Raw genomic sequence first — 15797 nt, forward strand, 5'->3', positions numbered from 1 at the left:
AATGTGATCCTCTTAGCCAGCGGCTTATCCCTCTCTTGGCAGTCCTAGGAACCACACCTTCCAAACCTCCCTGCTTTTCATCTCAGTGCTTTCAGCTCATTCTCTAGTCTCTTGATACTCCCAACCTACCCAATCCTAACTTTTCTGCTCCCTATAGCCGGGATGGAAAGAGGGAGGGAAAGAGAGGAATGGAAGAAAAAGGGGAGACAGGAGGTGGAGGGAAGGAGGAAAGAGTAGACAGAAACGGGGAGGAAGGGAGACAAAGAGCTATCCCTGGAAGCTTTGGCCGGTTAAATTGCTGAAACACTGTTATAATTGCTATTACTGTTTTTGATAATGAATTTAGTTCTCATTTAGACACTCCTTTTGAAGTTCGCTTTCCTGGACATTAAGGTTTGGGAGTAGGGTGATCTGACTCCCCATTAGCAGCTCCCTAGCTGCTCTGGTTGCCTTGAGAAAACAAAATAAAACAAACAAACAAAAACCTGAGTCAACAACCAGGAGGAGACCCCTTACGCCACTGCAAGCTGGTCTTGAAGTCTCCATAGTGGGCTTGAAAAAAGTGTGCAGGTTAACCGCTGAAGATGCCAGGTCCTGCAAGGGGATAAACTCAGACTGCTTCCCGTGGTTTGGATTACAAAGCTTGATGAACCGGCTGCCATGGTCTGTGTCCGCGTACGCGAGAGGGAAACACGCCCCCTGGTGGCCGTATGGGGATCCAAACATGAGGACTCTGACTGTATGAGGGGGTCACGCAGGCTCATCTCTTCTCTCGTGTTGCCCATGAAGCCGGATGGAAATCTTCCCCCAGTTTCTTAGCTACTGTCAGTAGGACATGTCAGCTAACATAAGGGAAGAAACAGCCAGGCCATGAAAGTGACAAGGCAGGCAGTTCTTTGGCAGCTGAAGAAGAGCAGCTGAACATTTCAAGAGTGGCCAGGGTAGGAAGAAGGGTGACAGAAACAAACTGAGACTGGGCAGGAGCAAAGGCTGTGACTGGCCCTGGAGTTGCAGAGAGCTGTGAAGTCTTCAGGGATAAGGACTCCTGGTGAATAGGCCTGCCGCAAAGCTGAAATGCTCTTCCTCCTCCTCTCCTAGATGGGCAACTAGGCATCTTCCACCAAGGTGGGAGGGAGGAGGTGGGATGGTACAAACATCTAAATTACACTCTCCATATTTGGCAACCAGAAGAAATGGGAAGGTCCTCTGCAGGAGTAGTCAACTCTTAACCACTGACATATCTCCCAGTTCCAAATCTGCTAATCTTTTAAAAGATTTTGTTTTTGTTTTGTTTTGTTTGTTTTTGTTTTTTGAGACAATTTCTCTGTGTAGCTTTGGCTGTCCTGAAATTTACTTTGTAGACCAGGCTGACCTCAAACTCACAAAGATCTACCTGCTTCTGCCTCCTGAGTGCTGGGATTAAAGGTGTTTATCATCCTCTCCCGACTTATATATTTATTTACTATATGTGTACCATGTGCATACATGAACCCAAAGAAGACAGAAGAGGGCATCATATCCCCTGGAACTGGAGTTACAGGGAGTTGTAAACTGCCTTTTGTGTGTTGGGAACTGGATCCATATTCTCTGCAAGAACAGTAACTGCTCTTAACTGCTGATCCATTTCTCCAGTTCTTTCTCTTCTCCTTTTTAAATATCAAGCTATTTGACTTTTGTTTAGCTACAAAAAGGCTTTTGTGGAAATTAAATATTATTTGTAGTGATGAGGTGAGCAGGCCTCTTTTAGAAGGAACAGCGGGCTGTGTTCCTGTTGCCCGGCTCCCGAACAACACACAAACTGTATTCATTTAAACACTGCTTGGCCCATTAGTCCTAGCCTCTTATTGGCTAACTCTCACATCTTGATTAACCCATTTCTAATAATCTGTGTAGCACCACGAGGTGGTGGCTTACCAGGAAAGATTCAGCATGTCTGACCTGGCGGCTGGCTCCATGGCTTCTGCCTCACTGCCTTCTTCCCAACATTCTGTTCTGTCTACTCTACCCACCTAATTTTCTGCCCTATTAAAAGGCCAAGGCAGTCTCTTTATTAACCAATGAAAGTAACACATAGACAGATGACCCACCTACATCAACAAACTATTCAAATTTCTGGAAAAATAATACTTAAATTGATGAAAATGAGAAACAGAAATTGGTCAGCTAGCTTTAGGGTAGAAGATCCCAAAAATAAACTATTTTTCTTTGGCAAAATCTGGAAATGCCCTTGGTTCTGTCAGCCTTCTGACCTTGCTGAAGAAATACTAGAAGGATTTAAGCCAAAATGTCTGCTTCTTCCCTGACCAGAGGTCAGGAATGCCAGAAGAGAAGTCTGACCTGTAATTCTCTCATACTCTTAATGAGCATCACTTCCTGTAAACTATATGTTCGGGCGTGGCTTGCCTTAGACCTGGACACCCCGTGAATGGGCCAGGGGTAATGTGTCTCCTCCGCCTCCATCTCATCAAGCCTAAGGTACCCTCAGTGGCACCTTGTTCCCTCAAATTCCTACCTATGAATCCATCCTAAAAATCCATCCTCCTGTGGTCCATGAATTTCATTCTTCAAAATCACAAGACAAGAACCTTGGAGCCAATGATTCAGTAGAAGTTTTAGGTGGCAGCCTGTGTGTGGAACTCTAGCTCCTGAGCGGAAGCCTCCTGATGTTGGAAACCCCCATCAAACTCAGGGACACACTACCTTCTCCCATATCAAAACAAACCAAAGGCCTTTAGTGTTTCAGGATTTGAATCAGCATCATGTAGACGCTCAGGGTAACTGAAGGTTACAGGATCTATAACCACCTAGAAGCAATCCTCTGGGAGCAGAGTTATGCTAATCTGGTGGGAAGATACACCCTAACCGTGGGAGACACCATTCCGTTGTCTGGGGTGCAGGACTGTCTAAAAAGAAGAAAGCAAATTAAGGACTAGCGTCCACTCTCTGCATCCTGACTGCACAGCATGTGACCAGCTCTCAGGCTCCCATTGCCATGCCTTCTCCACGTCCACCAAAAACAAGCCTTAAGTTACTTTTATCAGGCATTTTGCCAGAGCAGTAAGAAAAGTAACACACTTTCTTAATTCTAGCACACAGAGGCAGGGGAATCTCTGTGAGTTCAAGGCCAGCCTAGTCTACAGGCGCGGGGGGGGGGGGTAACCTACTTTGGTTTTATTTATTTATTTATTTATTTATTATGTATTCAGTGTTCTGCTTGCATGTATCCCGGCAGGCGAGAAGAGGGCACCAGATCTCATTACAGACGGCTGTGAGCCACCATGTGGTTGCTGGGAGTTGAACTCAGGACCTTTGGAAGAGCAGGCAGTGCTCTTAACCTCTGAGCCATCTCTCCAGCCCACCTACTTTGTTTTTATAGGAGTGTCCTGAGGGAAAAATTCATTCCATGTGAATGGTAAAACAATGACCTCCCAAAGCCATCTGGGAGGGTTCAGCCAGGCTTTCTGGAACAAAGTAAGTGTGACAGTTTCATATGTCAATCTGCCTGGGCTACAGTCACTACCCACACCAACCCTTCCATCAACTAGTTAACCAAACAGGAATCTCTGTGTGGTATAAGGGTTCTTTGTAAATTTTTGTAATCTGAACAATCACTTGAATTTACCTAAGGCTCTCAATCTTCCTAATGCTGGACAATACAGTTCCTCACATTGTGGTAACCTCAACCATAAAATTATTTCAGGAGAAAGAGAATTTCTGAATTCAAGATCAGCCTGGTCTACAGAGCGAGTTCCAAGACACAGAGAAACACTGTCTTAGAAAAACAAACAAAAACAAGCAAACAAAATTCATTACTATTTCATAACTGAAAATTTGCTACTGTTATGAATCGTAATATAATATGCGACACCCAAAGGGATCACAATTCATAGGCTGAAAACCATTGAAAAGGCTGGGTGAGGTGGTGGTGCACACCTTTAATTCCAGCATTGAGGAGGCAGAGGCAGGCAGATCTCTGAGAGTTCGAGGCCAACCTGGTCAACAGAGCAAATTCCTGAACAGCTAGGGCTGTTTGTTACACAGAGTAAACCTGTCTCAAAAAACCAAAAAAGAGAAAGAAAAAAAGAAAGGAAGGTAGGAAGGGAGGGAGGGAGGGAGGGAGGGAGGGAGGGAGGGAGGGAGAGAGAGAGAGAGAGAGAGAGAGAGAGAGAGAAAGAAAGAAAGAAAGAAAGAAAGAAAGAAAGAAAGAAAGAAAGAAAGAAAGAACCACTGAAAAGGAAAACGTTCCTTTGGCAGATTTCTCTGTGTAAACATCCTGGAACCAACTGTCCCAGAATCGGCTCTGTAGACCAGGATGGCCTCAAACTCAGAGATTCGCCCGCCTCTGCCTCCGAGTGCTGGGATTAAAGGCTTGCGCACCACCATCTGCAAGAAAATATTCTTAAATATTCTTGAATAAGGTGAGAGGCCCTCACACAGTCTGAGGCTCTGAGCTGAAAACTGAGGCGTCCCTGGAAAAGACAGAGTAGACTGACTCACATCTGGGCGCCTGCCTGAGATTTCTGCCTGCCAGCCTGCCCTCCAGACTGCAACCCCCCAACGTTAGCAAACCAATTCTTTGAAATAAGTCTCTTTATATGGGAAAGCATCGCCTACCATTCTGTTTCTCTGGAAAGCCATGGCTTCTATGAGAAAGAGGCAGACATCTTGCCACGAATTCCCCAGTTGAGTTTTTTAGAACACTATATTTGAGAGCGCAGGAGGGACTCCCTCCCTACAGCTTAAGAAGGGCAGTCATTAAGAGATTCAGAAGAGACAGAAGCTCCCCAGAAATGGAGGTGCAAGTTCTTTCTGAATTGCACATCTGGTCCGTCGGATGAGTGAAGAGCCAGTTCTAGAAGCTTACATGGAGTCAGTTCCCATCCTGCTGTGTTCGTCTGGGCTCTGCAGAAATGGAGAGGTTTTCTTCTGCACTTCCAGCCAGTGACCATGAGCCGTCACTTCAGAAAGATCAGTTGGCTTTGGGAAGAGAGCGTTCCCTGCAGCTTTGCCTCAAGGTCTCCAACGTGCTTTCTGGAGATCCACTTCAGTGTGCTTCAGGGCTTCCCTTCTGCGCCAAGCAGCAATTGTCCTGGAACTCACTCTGCAGACCAGGCTGGCCTCAAACTCAGAGATCCAGCTGCCTTTGTCGCCCAAGTCCTGGGATTAAAGGCGTTGCCACCACTGCCTTGCTATCATTCATATTTTCTCCAAGGGACGCTATCAAAGCTTTCTTCTTTTTCTTCCCCCTTTTTTCTTTTAAAGATGCATTTGTTTTTATTTCATGTGTTTGAGTGTGTTAGCCTGCTTGCTTGTATGTCTGTGTACCATGTACATGCTTGGTTTCTACAGAGTCCTGATGAAGGCATAGGATTTCTTGGAAGTGAAGTTAGAGACAGATGTGAGATGCCACAAGGGTACTGGAATTGAACCTGGGTCCTCTACAAAAGCAGCCAATGTTCTTAACAACTGAGATATCTCTCTAGCCCAGCCTGTTTTCACCTGAGGTTGGAATCCAGGGTCTCATGCCTGATGAGCAAGGGCTCCTTCTCTGGGCCAGCCCCAGTGGGGGTCTTTCTACCTTGGCCAGCATTCCTCTTGACTTGACCCAACAGTACCCCATGCTCTAGAATTCTGCAGGAAAGTTCTAAGTCTCATGTTGTTTGCTACAGGTTTTTTGTTTTGTTTTGCTTTGTTTTATTTTTTTGTTTTTGGAGCAAGGTCTTTCCGTAATAGCCCTGGTTGTCCTAGAACTCACTCTGTAGACCAGGTTGGTTTCAAACTCAAGAGACTGACTGCTTCTGCCTCCTGAGTGCTGAGAAGAAAACACACAGCACTTGACTCTTCTGTAATAGTTTTAACTTTGGATTTTGTTTTCCCTGTTAAGTTTTATTGACTTGACTTCATCTTCTAGGAGAAGGATCTTCAATAAAAGATCAGTGTGATCCTAACAGTTACGTTTCCTTTTCCCTGGTAGCACTGCAGTATGTGTGTTTGCAGTGCTCCTGGGGATAGGCAGAGATTTGGTCTCACATTGCTGAGTACTTCTGTGTAGCATTCCTGAGTACCAGCCTGGGGGTGTAGATCAGTAGGTAGAGTGTTCACCAAGCAAACACAAAATCCCAAACTCCTCAGCACCTCCTGTGTTCATCCACAGTATAGATCTATAGGAAGATGAAGCATCTCCATGGCAACCATGCCACCCAGAGCAGTCTGATGTCCCCAGATCCAACTGGGCCAAGACACACTGTGGAGGACATAAATGAAGTTCCATTCAGAGGCAAGCGCGTGCCCACCAGCCCAGGAGGCTGAGAATGGAGTAGGGCAGGGATAGAATGGATTCAGTACATACTTCACATAGATCAACCTTGTCCGTGGCGGATGCTTCTCGCTACCTAAGTGTCTCTGTCTATGGCCTCAAAGCCTCTTAGCCTCCCTCTTGCTGTCCTTGCAGGCAACAAAGATCTACCCGTTACTGGACCTCTTCATGTGTGTGTGTGTCCAGTGTCCAGGGCAAGGCACAGAGGAAGATCTTGCTGCTGTGTGTGTTTGAGGAGAGAACAAATGAAGGATGAATGACAGCCACCCTGAGCCATCGTGAAGACACACTTCCTGTGGACTCAGCAGGAAGCAAGGCTCCTTTCCTACCTTGGGATGGTGGGTGGAGGAAAAGCCGGTGGCTGATCTGCACCGGACTCCCCATTCTTCTTCTGAATTGCCACCCCCACCAGGAGACTCTGAACATTGGTTAGCCTCCCAGTCTCCCTTCCTGTCCCACCTGTGGGTGAGAGGGCTCTCCAGCTCTAGGAACGCTGTGAGGATTGGTGTGAGGACAGATATAGGGCCTGGGGGTGAGGACTCAATGCCTTCTAGTGATTTTGTTTGTTTGGTTTGGTTTTGGTTTTGGTTTTTTCCCAAGATAGGATTTCTCTGTGTAGCTTCAGAGCCTGTCCTGAAACTTTCTCTGTAGAGCAAGCTAGCCTCAAACTCAAAGAGATCCACCTGCCTCTGCTTCCTAAGTACTGGGATCAAAGGAGTGTGCCACAACCACCCAGATGTTTTTTTAACAGGGACTTACCATGTAGCCCCAGCTGGCCCTTAGAACTCATCATATTCCTCCTGCTTCTGCGAGTATGGGTGAGTACTACCACATCCAGCTTGGTGGGTGGCCAGAAGAGGACATCAAATCCCTTGAAATATGAGGTTAAATTGGTTGTGAGGCTCTTGATGTGGGTGCTCAGAACTGAATCTGTGTCCTCTGTAAGAATAGAAAGCGATCTCATCTCCTGAGCCATCTCTCTGGCCTCTCAGCTGAGCGAATATTCCAGGATATTTGCAATCCTTCTGTTAACCAGGTGTTTGATTATTCCAGATTTAGTAAGAGCATTAAGAGTTTTTTTTTTTTTAAAAAAGTGTGGACACTTATTGAGAACCAAGTGCAGACAAACCTCCCGCCACTGCATGTGGACAGAGGTGGACATGTTTCTGGAACAGCACACACTTGCAGAGGATCCTGCACTGGGAAAACTGCAGGGCTCCTGACTGCCCGAGAGCAGAGTTCTGGCCCAAAGCATGCTGGATCTGGTGTCGGTCATCTTGGTACCTCCAAAGGCGACTGACCACGTCAGGAGAAGTTCAAATCCACTCAACAAGGTCCCTGTCGTCAGAGGTCGGAAGCCTTGGCTGCCTCTGGACAAAATCCTTACGACTGTTAGAATAGTGTCCAGTAAATGTGTCTGGTAGTGCCAGCGAGGTGGCTCAGGAGGTAAGGGCCTGGATTCAACCCCCAGAAACCAGTTCTCTCAGGCTGGCCTCTGGCCGCTGTGGGGCACACAGGCGTGAACTTGCCAGACCCGTCTTTGCCCACCTCAAACACAGATATAAAAGTGAGTGCAAACAAATAGGTTAAAAGAAAGAAACTGGTGAAGACCTACTAGAACTGATAAGAGAATTAGGCAAGAAAACTGAAAGAAATCTAAAACAAAAGGTTTTTGTTACTATTTTAAGAAGCGTAATAATAAATTTATTAAGGAAAAGTAAGAACTCCTGAGAGTAAAACTCCAAGGCAGAATACCCCCCACATTGGTTGGTTTGTTTGTTTTAAGAAATTTTGTGTTGAGGTGCAGCAGCGCATTTGATTGGAAGAGCAATCAGAGGGGGAGCTATGGGTTTCCAGGCGCACGATAACAAATAATCTCACAAAAGCTTAGCTTACTGTTTAGCCTATTCCTCAGGCTTATTATTACCTAGCTCTTACTTTTAAATTAGCCCATTTCGATTACTCTTTATTTTACCACGAGACTTGTGACTTGTTACCTCACTTTCTATGTGCTGCTTGTTTGGCAGCTGACTGGCGTCTCCCATACCCAACCCTTCCTCTTCCCTGTATTTTCAGTTTGGCTTTCTTGCTTAGCGTTATTCTGCCTTACTATACGCCAAGGCAGCTTCTTTATTAGCCAATGGGGATAAAACACATTCACAGCATACAGAGGTTCTCCCACAGCATGGAGGCTCCTGCAAAGGCTACACACATGTTGAAGATGTCAGGATTACTGAAGTTGTAGACTCCTGCTTGGAGAGGTGGAAATGTTGCAGATTGAGATCCAAATGCTCCTGACTATCTGGTCCTGCTAATGGCCACTTCCTCTCCATCTCTACCTCTGATCTGACATCCCTTTTGACCGTTAGGTAAAACCATCGGAACATATTAGTTTATCAGACTGCTGCCTTCCACCAGCCCAGCAGTTAAGGGTGTCATCAGATGGCATGTAAAACCCATTGCAGAGCTGTGCTTGGTGGTGCACACTGCCATCCCAGCACTGGGGAAGCACGCCTGGGCTCGTGAGACTGCCTCAAACACTTATGGCAGAGCTCTCTCTGCTTTGCTTCCTGTAGTAATAAGAGCGGCGGGCTGCGTCCCCAGCACCCCGGCCGTCCGCATGGCTAGCTTTACCCAAAGTAATTACACAGAAACTGTATTATTTTAAACACCGCTTGGCCCATTATATCCAGCCTTTTCTCGGTTAACTCTCACACCTGTAGCCCATTTCTTATCATCTGTGTAGCCCACGAGCTGGCTTACCAGGAATGATCTTAACCTGCGTCTGCCTGGAGTGGGAGAATCATGGCGACTCCTTGACTCAGCTTCTTTCTCCCAGCATTCTGTTCTGTTTACTCCACCCACCTATGTTTTAACCTATGAGGGCCAAGCAGTTTCTTTATTGCTTAACCAATGAAATCAACAGATAGAAAGATGACCCTCCTCCATCAGCTTCCCCCCAAAATATATTTGATAAATGAGCTGATTTATGACAGCCATTTTATGTGACTATAAACATTCACAGAACTATTTCCATGCAGAACATGTCACTCAAGGCAACCCGAATCTGTGTTTCTTGGACCCTGGTTATTCATATTTGCCTCTCTCATTTCCCTTCGGAGTGAAATCTGTATTTTGCATCAACACCCCTGTTTTCTGTGGGGAGTTATGTTCCAAGAACTCCCAACCCTAATTGTTCTCTATGCATACCTATGACAAGTTTAAATTAGACACAGTAAGACATTGGGAACAATGACTAATAAAAAATAGAATAATCATCACCATATTGTTTAGAAAGTATTTAAAGTATGAATTTTTAATTTCTATTTGGTGTGTGTGTATGTAAATATTTGTCTGAGACAGGGTTTCAGGCTGGTTCCAAACATGACCTTACACTTTTAGTCTTCCCTGCCTCTGCTTCCAAGTGCTCAGACTGTGGGATACATCACCACACTCCAAAGGGCTAGGGACAGAACCCAGAGTGTGGCAATGCTAGGCAAGCAGTCTGTCAGTGAACTACAATCACAGCCTCATTTTTTTTTAGCACATCATGAATAATTTGTTTCTGGAGTTTCCCATTTGGCATTTTCAGACTTTAGTTGACAGGTGGGGCAAGCACAGTGGGGGAGCAGGGACCACTGCATGAAAATCAGCTGTAGACTGCTTTCTCCCTTTTACTAACCCGTTCCCTCTCTTCTCATCTGGGGGCTTAGCACCCTAGGTCTGCTTGCTCTGAAATGGTGCCCAAGGCTAAGTGTCCAGGATGACTTTGCTAACACACGTGGTGCCTCAACCAAATGACTGTGTCCTCCCTGACCACATTGTCCAAACATGAGTTTCTTCATGTATAGCTAGATCCTGAGAATGCAAAAATCAGACATTGCTAGCCGTCCTTAAGGTGCAGGCCTACACTGGTGAGTATCTCTTTCTGCTTTCCTAACTAAACTGAAGTACAGAGTGGACCCACATTTACCTGGAGGTACCACCTGAGGCTGCAGCGACCAGCAGCTGTGGTTCCAGCACTGGGAGGCTGATCGCTTACACGCTGAGGCTGTAACTATGAGATGCAGTAATGGAGTTCAGAAACGTAAGAAAATTCTGAATGATCCTAGTTTCTGATCTTGCTACTTTTAGCAAAGTCCAATGAGAGAGAAAAAGACAGAAAATCAAGTTGGGGCTGGCTTTTCTGCTGTTTGCCTTGCTGAGGGGGGAACTCTGGGTATAACCTATAATCTGGATGACTGAGAGGCTTGTAATTTTGAGTTTGCAAAGTTGAAAGAGCCGTGGCTTTGGCACTGAACCAGGTCTAAGAGGTGACTGCTGAGTGGTAGCCTTAGCAGGAGACCTGTGAACCTGCAGCCAATGGAGGAGCCAAGGCTGCTGCTTTCCCACTCAGGCCTGCTCTTCCACATGCCTAAGAAATCCCTTGATACACCCCAGGAATGACTAGCAAGAAATCAGAGTCTGTGCTGGAGATAGCTCTGCAGAAGACCCAGGTTCAGTTCCCAGCACCCGAATGGCTGCTCACAATCTTTTGTAACTCTTGATCTGTTGCCCTCTTCTGATGGAGGAAGGTCATTGGTTAAATAAAAAGAAACTGCTTGGTCCTCATTGGTTAGAAGATAGGTGGGAGGAGTAAACAGAACAGAAGGCTGGGAGGAAGAGGAAGTGAGCTCAGACTCGACAGCTCTCCTCTCGGGGGCAGGCGCCTCAGAGAGAGACGCCTCTGAAAGACTTTGGGCACCAGGCACATATACAGTAAAGATACACACATTTCGGTGTAGTGCAAGACAGCTTGTTCGTTTCCCAGCAACCCAGACTCCCAAAATTATTATTTGCAGTACTTAATAGCTTCAGCGTATTTCTGGCTAACTCATATCCTAAACTAACCCATCTCTATTAATTTGTGTATCTCCACGTGGCTGTGGCTTACCGAGTAAAGTTCCATCTCCAGTGGGGCTACATGGCTTCTAACTGACTCCGCCTTCTTTCTCCCAGCATTCAGTTTAGTTTTCCCTGCCTACCTCTGTTCTACTAAGCCATTGGCCAAAACAGATTCTTTATTAACCAATGGTATTCACAGCATACAGAGGGGAATCCCACATCAAATCAGCAAAACATTCATATACATATAATAATAAAATAAATAAATATTAGAGAATTATTTGATGAATAATCTTAAAAATATAACTAAAAGATTTATTTTTTAAAATATGTATGTGTGCATGCATGGTCTTCTGTAAGATTAGTAAGTACACTCAACTACTGAGTCATATCTTTAACCCCTAAATAAATAAACAAACAAACAAACCGTTTCAGACAGGATCTCACTGTATCACCTTGGCTGGCCTGGAACTCAGAGATCCATCCACCTGCTTCTGCCTTCTGAGTGCTAGGGTTAAAATCATGCACCACCACCATACACTGTGAAAAAAAAATTAATTGCATTTATTTATTTGTTTGTTTGTTTATTTTGTGTGTGTGTACGTTTACATGCACACATATGTACCATGACAAGTTTGTGGAGATCAGAGGACAGCTGTGGGAGTTGGATCTTTTCTTCTACTGTGTGGATCCCAGGGATTCAACTCCGGTTCCCAGACATGGTAACAAACACCTTCATCCTCTCTGGTATCGAGCTGCCCTGCCCCACCCCCCCCCTTTTTTTTTTTTGGTTTTTCAAGACAGGTTTCTATGTGTAACAGCTCTGGCTGTCCTGAAACTCACTTTGTAGACCAGTCTCCTCAAACTCATTTGAGATCTGCCTGCCTCTGCCTCCCAAGTGCTGGGATAAAGACATGGGCCACACTGCCTGGCTTAGTTCACCTTCTAATGTCCTATATCAGTGTGCCCAAGTTGAGACCCCCAGAGGAACCACCACCAGGATCCAGTCAAGTCCAGAATGCAAAAGCAAGGTTTATTCAGCACGCTCTCCAGCCAGGCTGGGGGCTCGACCACTACTTGAAGTGTAGTAGAAAGAGACCCCCTCATCATTTGGGGTTGACATAATATAGGCAAAAACCACAAGCCAGGTTTACTCAGGGTCAAGGGGGTTAGTTTTGCTGAGAACAGGGTATGGACTCCTTCTGCATACCCTCTTCCTGCTTTATGCAGCTACTTCTGATTTGTGCCTGCCCTCCTGCCCTCCCCCCGAGCAGTTATTTTCTGCTCCTGTCTGGACCACAGAGCTGGGTGTTGACAGGGGGCTAGCTGCTAGGGACAGTTGGTATTTTCCCTGCTGACTCCTATGATGGTGCAAAGTGCTTGTGTCTTAACCAGAGCCTAATCAAGTGAAGCTTCTTAAAGTTTTCCTTGTCCTTACAATATAAAGCAACAGTGTTCAAGGCCCAGTTCCCAACTGTCTGGATCTGCTATAGATATGAGAGGAAAGGAGTCATGATTCCAGTGTTCTCAGAGAAACTATCCCAAGACAACTGCCCTCTCATCAACTCTGCCCTGGCCCTTTCATACAGTTCAAAAGACTCACATCCATGAAGCAACCCAGGCCACAGTCAAGTGCTAGTAACAACTCTGAGCATCTTTGAGATCATGCTTCAGTTTATGTGTTTACAGTAGTGCTATGAATAATTTAAAAGTGAATTCTAACATATGTACCCTCCAGTCATAAAATGGCATAAATCCTATCAGGCCTAAGTACACCTAATCCTGAGGAACTTCAGAAACAGCCAATATCAAGCAGGGCTTTGTGTTCTGTGTGCAGAAAGCTAATCTAGTTTAAAAGAAATGTGTTCCTCCTCTCTCGCCTTGAGCCTCAGTATCTGCTTTATTCCTGCCTGCCTACCAGTAGGAGGAAAAGTCCCAGGGAAGGCTGGGGATTGGCCCAGCTTCTGACCTGTGCTTGTTTTAATATTATATATTTAATATTTACTATTATATATATTAGAACTTTAAGACAACTCTGAGGCCTCTCAGCCTTAGTGCTTCCTCCCGCCTCCCAGGAATCTAACAACTATAAATGCAGGTACTGAAATTGTTCTCCAAATAGAGCTCTGCTCCTAGAATTGGGACAAGATAGCACACAGATGTTTTGACTCTGTCCCTGGAATGACCTCCATATGTTCCCTGTTACCTCACCTGATCTGGCAACCGCTCTCCAGCCCTGGCTCAGACCCCTTGTTATTAGAAGACCCCTGATTAAGCCAATCCTAATAATTGGAAAACTGCCCCCGAGTCCCCCCCCCCTTGTTTCTATGACTTTTTGCTTTAAAAATGGTTTATAACAGGCATTCAGGGTCCTTGGCATTGAATGCTGAGGGACCCTGCTGCGGCAGAATTAAAATCCTCTTGCTATTACATCAACTGTAGTGTGAGAGTGAATTCTTGGGGTGACTCCTCCACGGTAATTGGACTCTAGGGTCCAACATTTGGTGCGTTGGCCGGGAAACACGAATCGCCCCCAGACCCACTCCGGACCCAGTTGGAGGTACGAGCTCGCCCTTTCGTCTGTCTGTCTGTCTGTTTCTGTGTAATTGTGAGTCAAGTCAGTAATTTGAAAATTGTACCTGCACAGGGCTAGTGTCGGAACAGGACTGGCGGAGGGAGCAGACATGCCCTGAGACCCCTGGCCCTGGAAGACTCTCCAGGACATTTTGGGGAGGGGGTGACCCGGTCGCCCTTGTCCTCAGGAGGTATGAACTGCCTCCATCTCGGATTGTATTTTCAGTATTGCACCGTTCTGTTGCCGCACGGCTTTTGGCTTTGAGTCTGTGTCTGTCTTTTTGAATTTTTGTTCTTGTGTATCAGTTTGTCTTTGATAAAATGGGACAACAATTAATTACCCCTTTGACCCTGATTTTAGATCATTGGAAGGAGGCTGAAGATCGAGCTCATATCAATCTGTGGAAATCCAAAAGAAACGCCGGCAGGCGTTCTGTTCCTCGGAATGGCCCACTTTTGAGGTGGGCTGGCAGTGGGATGGGACACTAACTTGGATATTATCTTACAGGTCAAGGGAAAAGTCTTCCAAACCAGCCCTCATGTCCACCCAGACCAGGTTCCCTACATTGTTACCTGGGAGAGCTTGTCCAGAGACCCCCCCCACCATGATCAAGCCATTTGTCCCACCTGCAGGAACTCAGAGCCCAGTACCGGCTCCAGCCCTATCTGCTCCTCCTCCGAGCCCTATGTCTACCCTCTTCCTGTGCAGAAGCGAATGAAGCCAAGAACTCAGGCACCTCCGGTTCATCCAGATAATCAGGATGACCTTCTCCTCCTGGACTCCCTTCTGCCTCCTCCACCTCCCCCTTATCCCCATCTTCCTCCTCCTCCTCCTCCTCCTCCTCCTCCTCCTCCTCCAGAAGAAGAAGAAGAAGAAGAAGAAGAAGAAGAAGAAGAAGAAGAAGAAGAAGAAGAAGAACAAGAACAAGAAGAACAAGAAGAACAAGAAGAAGAACAAGAACAAGAAGAACAAGAACAAGAACAAGAAGAACAAGAACAAGAACAAGAAGAACAAGAAGAAGAAGAACAAGAAGAAGAACAAGAACAAGAAGAAGAACAAGAAGAACAAGAAGAAGAAGAAGAAGAACAAGAAGAAGAACAAGAACAAGAACAAGAAGAACAAGAACAAGAACAAGAAGAACAAGAACAAGAAGAACAAGAACAAGAAGAACAAGAAGAAGCACTCCCTGCTCCCATCCCTGAGGAACCCGCACAGGCCCCCAGCCCTGATACAACAGAGACCACTCCTGAAGACTCCAGCCCCCTGCTCTCGGGCAGGTTGCACCTGTGCCAAGATGGGCGGGGAGGGGACGGATGTCCACATTGGGGAGGGGGACCTCCCAAGTGTTTCCCCTTCGCTTGGTAGCAGACCAACTACAATACTAGCCTTTTTCTGCTTCTGATCTTTATAATTGGAAGACACACAACCCTTCCTTCTCTTGGAACCCTCAGGTTGTGACCGGGCTTATAGAATCTATTCTGGTTACCCATCAGCCCACTTGGGATGATTGTCAGCAGCTCATACAGGTGCTCCTCACCACAGAGGAAAAACATCACGTTTTTCTTTCTTTCTTTAATTTTCGAGACAAGGTTTCTCTGTAGCATCACGTTTTTCTTGAAACACGAAAGAATGTCCTAGGAGCTGACGGCTGGCCAACACAATTACTGAACGAGATAGAAGATGTCTTCCCTTTAACTCAGCCCAATTGGGACTTCAGTATTCCAGCTGGTAGGGAGCAGCTTCATCTTTACCTTCAGATTCTATTGGTGGGTCTGAAAAGGGCCGGCAAGCGCCTCACTAATTTGTCTAAGGTAAGAGCAATAGTACAAAGTTCTGATGAGACACCTGCAGGATTTTTAGAAAGGCTATTGGAAGGGTACAGGATGAACACCCCCTTTGATCCCATGGTAGCAGATCGCCAGATCGATGTAGTGATGTCTGTAAGACGCAAGTAGCCAATCTGGGGTACCTCTTGGAAGGTGGACAGAGATGGTTAACAGATAGTCTGAAACAGGCCATGGA

The sequence above is a fragment of the Microtus pennsylvanicus genome, chromosome 5, assembly GCF_037038515.1.
Source record: "Microtus pennsylvanicus isolate mMicPen1 chromosome 5, mMicPen1.hap1, whole genome shotgun sequence".
Taxonomy (NCBI): Eukaryota; Metazoa; Chordata; class Mammalia; order Rodentia; family Cricetidae; genus Microtus; species Microtus pennsylvanicus.